Here is an 8,062-nt window from a genome sequence, read left to right as displayed (position 1 = left end):
CCCCCGCCACCCTGCACATTTATTCCCCAGGAGCCTAACAGGGAGTGGCCTATGGCAGGTCATAATTCCAGGATTCAGGACCCTGGGCTCTCAGCCATATCCTAGAATCTCTTTATACCTTGGAGAGAGAGCAGAGGTCTTTACTGTTGCTACAGAATCTTCATGAAGGCACTGCAAATTAATTCCTAGTTCTGTAGAAACAAATCACTTTATTTTTGTAAAAAATCTATATGTACAAATTTGAGTTATTTTATCTTCAGTTTATAAGAAGTACTATAAGTACTTCTTTAAAATTAAAATTGAAGATTTTAATCTGGCAATATGTGGTTCTCTATATACATACAAATCTTCCTGTTCAGGAGAAACACAAATCCTTGCCTCTTCCACCTCTTTCAACAAAAGCTGCATCTCGCTAAGGAATTACTGATTCTCTGTATGTGGCACCATTGTACTTGATAAGTATGAGAGCCTTAAATGAACTTGGTGAACAGATGGGCTGTCTGTGCTGCCACAGATCACACCACTCACAGCTGTGCGGGTCCCCGGAGCGGGACCATCATTCTCGCCCTGACACAGACTCGTAAATAAGGACAGAGCCTTCTGCAGTACGAGAACGTATTTGCTTGTACAGCCACAACCATTGGTTCAAATGAAACGGACTCTCCAAGATGAGGGGTAGATGCACAGAACACACTATACCACAAACTATCTTTAAGTCTATTTTATAAGACAGTAAACCCTCAAATGACAACATCCATGTGGAATTTATTTTGGAGTGATAAGCCAAGTTATTTTCCTTTGTCAGAACTGGACTCTTATAAACCCAGCTGTTGAATAACACTTGTTGGAGATGTCAAAACGTCTTTCAACATTTAGACAGCCACCTAAGCCATTATTCCTGTGGGATACATGGGTGGCGGAGAGAATCACATTTGACAGACACAAAATATAAGATAGCTATAGAAAAAATACAACTCCGCATTTCCCAATCATCTAGCCCAGCCAAAGGGAAATTGCTGGGATGCAGCTAGGATTCTCAAAAAATGGATGCAGGTTTTTTCACAATTGCTACCAAACATGTAGGCTTTGCAAATAATCCTCCAATTCTTTATGATACACATGACCAACAAATACTGTTTATGTTGATTCCAGGGGTTAAGAAGCAGGGTCCTTACACTACAGAGGTCTCATGTCCCATCAGTCTACCCCACCCACCACTGCTCCCTTCTAGAGAAACTGCCAGGACCACAGTCCTTACTAAAGCAAGCAACCCTGGGGTATAGCTGTTTGGACCATGAAGGGGCATCAGTACCCCTAAGATTGCCTGGTATGAGACCAGTAGGGATGATACTTAGTATAGAGCTACTGTATTCCTCTTCTTCTTGGCCCATACACAGATCATCGGTCAGGCTGTAGGGACAAGAACTGGAAGCAGGAAGGGGACTCTATCTTAAGAGCCAAAGTGGAAATGCTGGGTCAAGTAGATGGTTGAGAAGTAGAACACGGATTGACCAACCACTGTTAGTGCAGACACATCCTAGAGTTACAACAGATCAGGAACAGTCTTCCTGGTCCTGTGTTAGTCCCATCTCCATGAGGTCTGGCCAGATAATGCTCTGAAAATGTCCCTGGATTCTTCCCAACTTGCCACATGTCTGACATTTGGTTTTATTTTCTCATGCATCCTTGCTTAAGGTAACTTGAATTAGTTTCTGTTCTTGTGATAAAAGGCATTTCGATGGCTCTTAGAACATAATGTCAGAAAACGTTCCTGCCTGGCTGGTTTGGCTCACTGGATAGAGCATCGGCCTGGGGACTGAAGGGTCCCAGGTTCGATTCCAGTCAAGGGCATGTACCTTGGTTGCAGGCACACCCCCAGTGAGGGATGTGCAGGAGGCAGCTGATCAATGCTTCTCTCTCATCAATGTTTCTAACCCTCTATCCCTCTCTCTTCCTCTCTGTAAAAAATCAATAAAATATATTTTTAAAAAAAGAAAGCGTTCCTCTTCTCTTTACTAACTATAAAATGATCTTAGATCTCCCATCAGCTAGCCTATACATAACTTCATACATTTAGGGGCTAGTTAGCCAACATTTGTAATCACAGAGAAAGAAAAGAAATGGCTGGCAAACCCTCTCTCTCTCTTGGATTGTCTTTAAATTGCCCTGTTGCATTTTTTTCTCTCAGTAGATCACTGCCACAGGCGGACCACAATTTACTTTGAGTAGATGCAAAAGATTTATCCATGGAGACCCAAGAAAACCCAGCATCCTATGGGAGCGTTAGTAGTTTTTCTACCCTCTGTGTCGCTGACAGATTCCCCCGTGGCTTCTGGGTTGATTTCAAGGCTCAGGAGCCAAGATTTGCGTTGGAGAAACCTGATTATTCTGGTCCCTAGGGAATAAAATTGGCTCCCAGCTTTGGAAAAGGTCAGGTCATATCAGAAATTAATGAGGCAGCCCCTCGAAACACCCGAACCTTCTCCAATTCTAATTACTTCTTCCTCCCCCAAAAAGACACCACTCATTTTTCTAGCAGCCAGTGATTCTCAATAGCAGGTATTTGGAAAAATGGGGGAAGAGGGATAAGTTGGTTGACTCCTGACTGGGTTAGAGTAATATGGGCATTTAGTGACTAGGGATGCTAAGCATACTATAATGGACAGGAAAGTTCCACACGATGTTGAGTCAGTCTATCAAATGATGAACCATTCTATCAAAAAGCTAATAGCACCTCCCCTGAGAAACACTGAGCCCCCTCATTTGGGGAAGACAAAAGTAGGAAAGAAAGGCAAACTGAAGAGAGTAGGGCAGTAAGAGGACAGGCAATGCACCCCAACAAAAGTGAGGTCATCAAGTAAAGGTTATCCAAAGATTAGTCTCAGCCCCCATCAGCCCCGGCCCCTCACCTCCAGTGATAACACTCGTGGCACACAAACTCCTTATTCTCATTCCCTCTACCACACAAAACAATGGGCTCCGATTTAAAGTACATCTTTTAAAAATTATCTTTATTGCCACATCTTTTCATCTGTTCTAATTATGACAGTTTCTGAGCAACTAATATTGGTAGTAATAATAATAGATAATATCAACTAAAAATTCTTCCATGTTGCTCAAGGGCTTAATTACTAAATCTGTGCTGTAATATGGAAAATGTGCTTTAGAGACTAATTCCTTAGGGGATAATTCTTCAGGGATTACTCTGCTGAATTAATACCCTCTGATGAAACACTGTTTGAGCCATGCTGGGACTTGGAACAAGGGGGAGTGAAAATTCTCTTGCCACCTCCCAGACTCTTTGTTAAGCTCTAGGCAGTATCGGGAGAGACATACTGCACAAACAAGCTTCACCACCAAGGGTCAGGGCATGGAGAGACCAAATGGAAAGAGACAGCTCAGCAGGCTTGGATTAAAGGGCAAATATTTTAGAGGCACTACACTCGATTATGTCGGAGAGACAGGCTCATGGCACTTTCCGTAACAAACAGATGCCGCAGAGCAAAGTAAAAGGTTCAGCAAGACATACAGACTGAAAAGCTCCCCAGGATGGAGCTGTCCAAAACGCAATTCTGTTTAAAATGAGTTGAGGTCTTGTTATAACAAGAGCACACTATCACCGCAGATGCGGGTTTCCATGAAATAAGGTCCTTACAGACTAAAGCAATGCTGTCCAACAGATCCTCCTCTGATTGTGGACACGCTCTGTGTTTCTGCTGTCCCCTATGGTAGCCACTAGCCACATGTGGCTACAGAGCACTTGAAAAGTGGACAGTGCAAATGAAGAACTGAACTTCTAATTTTATTTAATATTAATTAATTTAAATAAAAACAGATCCATGTGGCTAGTGGCTCGTGTCTTGGGCAACGCAGGAAAAGGCTTAGACTATGGTATGGGAAAATGATCCAAGAGGCTATCACACAAAAAAACTGTTACATATCATCTGACTGCCCAGAAAAGTACTTCCTCAGTACCCTCCCCATCACAAACATCAGAAACCACAAGAGCAGTGCTTCTCAACTTTACCTACCCATCAGAATAACCTGGAGGTCTTGTTAACCAGTTAACTGCCACGCGTCCAAAACCAAAACCATCCTTGCGTCTACAGACGCTTATGGCATACAAAGGGTTAAAACACTCGGTCTAAACATTTCAAACAAGTACCCAGGTGGTTCTGATGGTCCAGGGCCGCACTCTGAGTAGCACTAGGATAAAAACGTTAACATTCAAACATCAGCCTACCTCTATCAAAATGGAGCTTCCTTCCCTTGTCACCTTTTGGCTATACTGAAGTGCCTCTTTGTTCAAGGTACACAGAATCCTTCTCAAACAGTCTTACAAGGTTTGCTTAAAACCTATGACTCTAAATGTATGACAGAATGTAAATAAACAAGACTCCACATATTAGATCCACCACAGAGCACATTTGTTGTAAATTTTGTGAGTGTGTCTAATAATTACAGGGACCAGAAACTCAGAAAGGCTCAGAAACCCACCAGGACAATTTACGTCAAATCCCTGCACTGGCCCTGTTTTAGAGTCCAGCTGAGGCTTTCCATTACAATAACATGATACTTCAGGTCTAGGTCAGGGTTATGCCCTCTTTCACCATCCCAACACTGAGTAATGTAAGAGTATCAAAAAAACACACATCACATTAAAGCATGTTATTTATCATTGAAAGGGCACATGTTGAAGATACCCCTTTCCATATTCCCAAAGAGAAGAAACAAATGTAAAAGTTCTAGAATAAAAACAGATTTCTCCAAACATTCTATGGCCTTTATTGTATTGCCTGCAAAACCTATTCTAGGATCAGTAATCATTCAGGAGGATCTTTTTCTTTTGGGGGTTACTTCTTTATGGCCTTTGGTCTAATTATATATGAATCTCTTAAACACTAAAAGACCATCCTGTCCAAAGTAATTTCCTTGACTGCTCTTCTCAATAGCCTTCCTTCTGCCTCCTCCACTCTCCCATTTTTAACTTTCCAAAAGAAAACCTTCAATCAGAAAATATTGTTGCAATAAACTAGGACATGAAGCCTTCAAATAAAATCAGAATCCAGGACTGTGCTCCTCTCCCAAGGCACTAACCCTGTGCCCTTCTTCAGACTCCACTGTCCCTCAAATGCTGCCTCCACAAGGATTAAGAAGGATCCTTGTGTCCTGGAAATTTGGGGAGCCAGGTATTGTTTCTTCATATTTATAGAGCTCCCAAGTGGTCACACAGTGATCTTTGCACATCACTTTCTTTGGCTATTGAGTTATTAATACTACATCTATTTTACAGGTAGGGAAGCTGTAGACAAAGAGGCTAAATGATTAAAATGCAGTCCCAGGGAAACTCAGAGCAAGATTAAATTGCTGGGCTACTGCAGCAGTGGTTCTCAACCAGTGGCCATTTTTTCCCCTCAAGGGACATTTGGCAACGTCTGAGGACATTTGTGATTGTCATGATTGTGGAGGAGGCACTACTGGCATCTAGTGGGTAGAGGCCGTGGATGCTGCTAAACATGTTACAATGCACAGGACAGCCCCCCACAACACACTGCCTAGCTCAGAATGTCAACAGTGCTGAGAATGGGAACATCTGACTGTCTGGCATCTCTAACAGTATTTCTTTGGCCCACAAATCAATAGTTAGTGAATGGCTCCATCTACAATTTGATCCTTGTACAGTATTTACACAGAAACAGGCCAGTTGAGTGCTATTTCGGCATCCTATATTTTTTAGTTACTTTAAAAATAGAAGATACAGTCAGCTCTCCATATCCATGGGTTCCATATCCAATCAACCATGGATTGAAAAAAAAACCAGATTAAAAAATTTCCACAAAGTTAAAAAACAAGCGAACTTGAATTTGCCATGCACTGAGCACTACTTAGATTACACAGGAATAAAGGGCTAGGCATACCTTGCTGTAGCCTATATGCAAATATAGGTCACATGCAAATACTATGCTACTTATATAAGGGACTTGAGCATCCATAGATGTGGATATCTGAGAGGATCCTGGAACAATTCCCTCCAGAGACTGAGGAATGACTGCACATGGGGGCCACAGAGGAAATGAGGAAAGACAGCAAAGTCTGGCTCCTTTCCTTTCAGGAGAAAACCTAGAAAAGACCAGGTCCTTTCCTTAGCAACCTCCAGGCCCTGAGCTATGGTCTGTGTCTGGCTGTTCACCTAGACACAATTGCTGACAGACTCTGCAGCTGCCTTTTCACTGCTTTGCTTATCTCTGAGCACGTGCATCACTCCAGAGCAGTAATGGTATGCTTATGGGAATCTCCAGAGAGCTACCACCCCTAATTGTCTATTTTGTTCAGTAAATTGTACTCATTACTGAGCCACGCGAGGCACCAATGGACAACAGCCTTTCTGGGAGCCCTCTGTCTGAGTCTGGGTAATGGGACATTGTCTGACAAGGGCTCCACAGTCTCGAACTAAACCGCTTCAATAACCCTCCATCCAGTTTTTCAGCTGAGTACTTCTTTTTAATGCCTGTCCCTCCTTCCCAACCATCCTTATATCTGCTTAGATTTGTATTAATTACAGTTTTCTCTTTAAGGAGTCTAGTTTTAATTTAAGCACCAGAAGGTAGAGAGCTCAGAAAGGATATGATATCTTTCAACCTCTCCATCCCAGTCCTCCACCTAGACTCTGAAAATCTTCAGCAAGAATGAAACCTGCAATCAATCTAGCTTTAGTTATAATACTCCCAATGCCCACATCCATTGCCCTAGGGCAGTGATGGCAAACCTTTTGAGCTCGGCGTGTCAGCATTTTGGAAAACCCTAACTTGACTCTGGTGCTGTGTCACATATAGAAATTTTTTGATATTTGCAACCATAGTAAAACAAAGATTTATATTTTTGATATTTATTTTATATATTTAAATGCCATTTAACAAAGAAAAATCAACCAAAAAAATGAGTTCGCGTGTCACCTCTGACACACGTGTCATAGGTTTGCCATCACTGCCCTAGGGACTGCAAACAGAAGAGGAATGAATGAACATGTGAGTTCCAGTAACACTGGGAAGATAAAATAGAACGGGCGGAACTACATGCTTAGCTATTGCCATTATCTACCAAACTTGAAATCATCAACTCTCTGGTAAGCTGTCTTTCCTCCTCGAAAAAGTGATTGATGGGGGAAGTGTCGGAGGGGGGGTGGGGGGGGCGGGGGGAAAGAAGGAGACATGTGTAGTGCTCTTTGTGGTACTTTAAGAAATAAAACAAAATTAAATTTTAAAAAAAGTGATTGATGAAGAAAAACCCAAGCACAATGATCCATGAAGGAGGAGGATGCTGAGAGGAGAACACGAGCCAGCAGAGTTAACACTATGAGAGAACGGAAGACAGTCCGGCCTAGTTTCCTTCTCAGGAAGGGCCCAACACACCTCCCCATACATATACATCCCATCCCATACAAACTCACTAAAAATTCTTGTGTTGAGATATTTCTATGCACAGATCCCATCCGATCACCCTGATCATGATTTTATCTTCATAACTGTTGATTTTTCACTGTGTCCATGAATTGAATCAATAAAGAGAACCTTCCACTGCACTGACTCCAACTAACAGTTGAGACAGTAAAACCAGAGAAACAGTGGCAGCGAAAGCCTTTGACTTACCCTGGAGTAGAGGGTGTGAGAGCCTTCAAACACAGTTACATCCTCATGACCCATCAGTTCTGCTGCTTTTCACCCACTCACTTCTGCATGTTGGACTTTGACTGATTAATCACCAACTGCCAAAGACAAAAATGAATGAATACATTAGACCAAAAGACCAATAATTTCAAGTCCCAAGCCACTGCTCAAGTGAATTTGTTAAAGTAGGCTGAGTGCTTAACATATAGACCCCAAAACATGCAATGGCTCAAATTAAAAAAACAAAACACCTTTATTCCTGGTACTTGCATACATACTGGACAGGTGAACAGGTCAGTCAATGGAGTGAGTCTCCCTGTTCAGTGATCTAGGCACCCAGGCTGACAAAAGTCCTGCCATCTTTAAAACATGTTTTCCAAGTTTGCCCTACCCCAGCC

General features: G+C 42.3%; 1 protein-coding gene across 2 annotated transcripts in view; it reads right to left on the bottom strand.

Moving 5' to 3' along the window:
- Positions 1 to 7,758, bottom strand: part of TMEM108 (transmembrane protein 108) — a 239,243-nt gene extending 231,485 nt beyond the window's left edge. For both annotated transcript variants that reach the window (XM_006759777.2, XM_015561363.1), the window contains exon 1: positions 7,647 to 7,758. The gene's annotated coding sequence lies outside the window, so the exon portion shown is untranslated. The remainder of the gene's footprint in view (positions 1 to 7,646) is intronic.
- Positions 7,759 to 8,062: the final 304 nt, after the last annotated feature.

Source organism: Myotis davidii, unplaced genomic scaffold (genome assembly GCF_000327345.1).
Source record: "Myotis davidii unplaced genomic scaffold, ASM32734v1 scaffold415, whole genome shotgun sequence".
In the NCBI taxonomy this organism is placed as follows: Eukaryota; Metazoa; Chordata; class Mammalia; order Chiroptera; family Vespertilionidae; genus Myotis; species Myotis davidii.
This window is presented reverse-complemented; position numbering and strand designations above follow the sequence as displayed.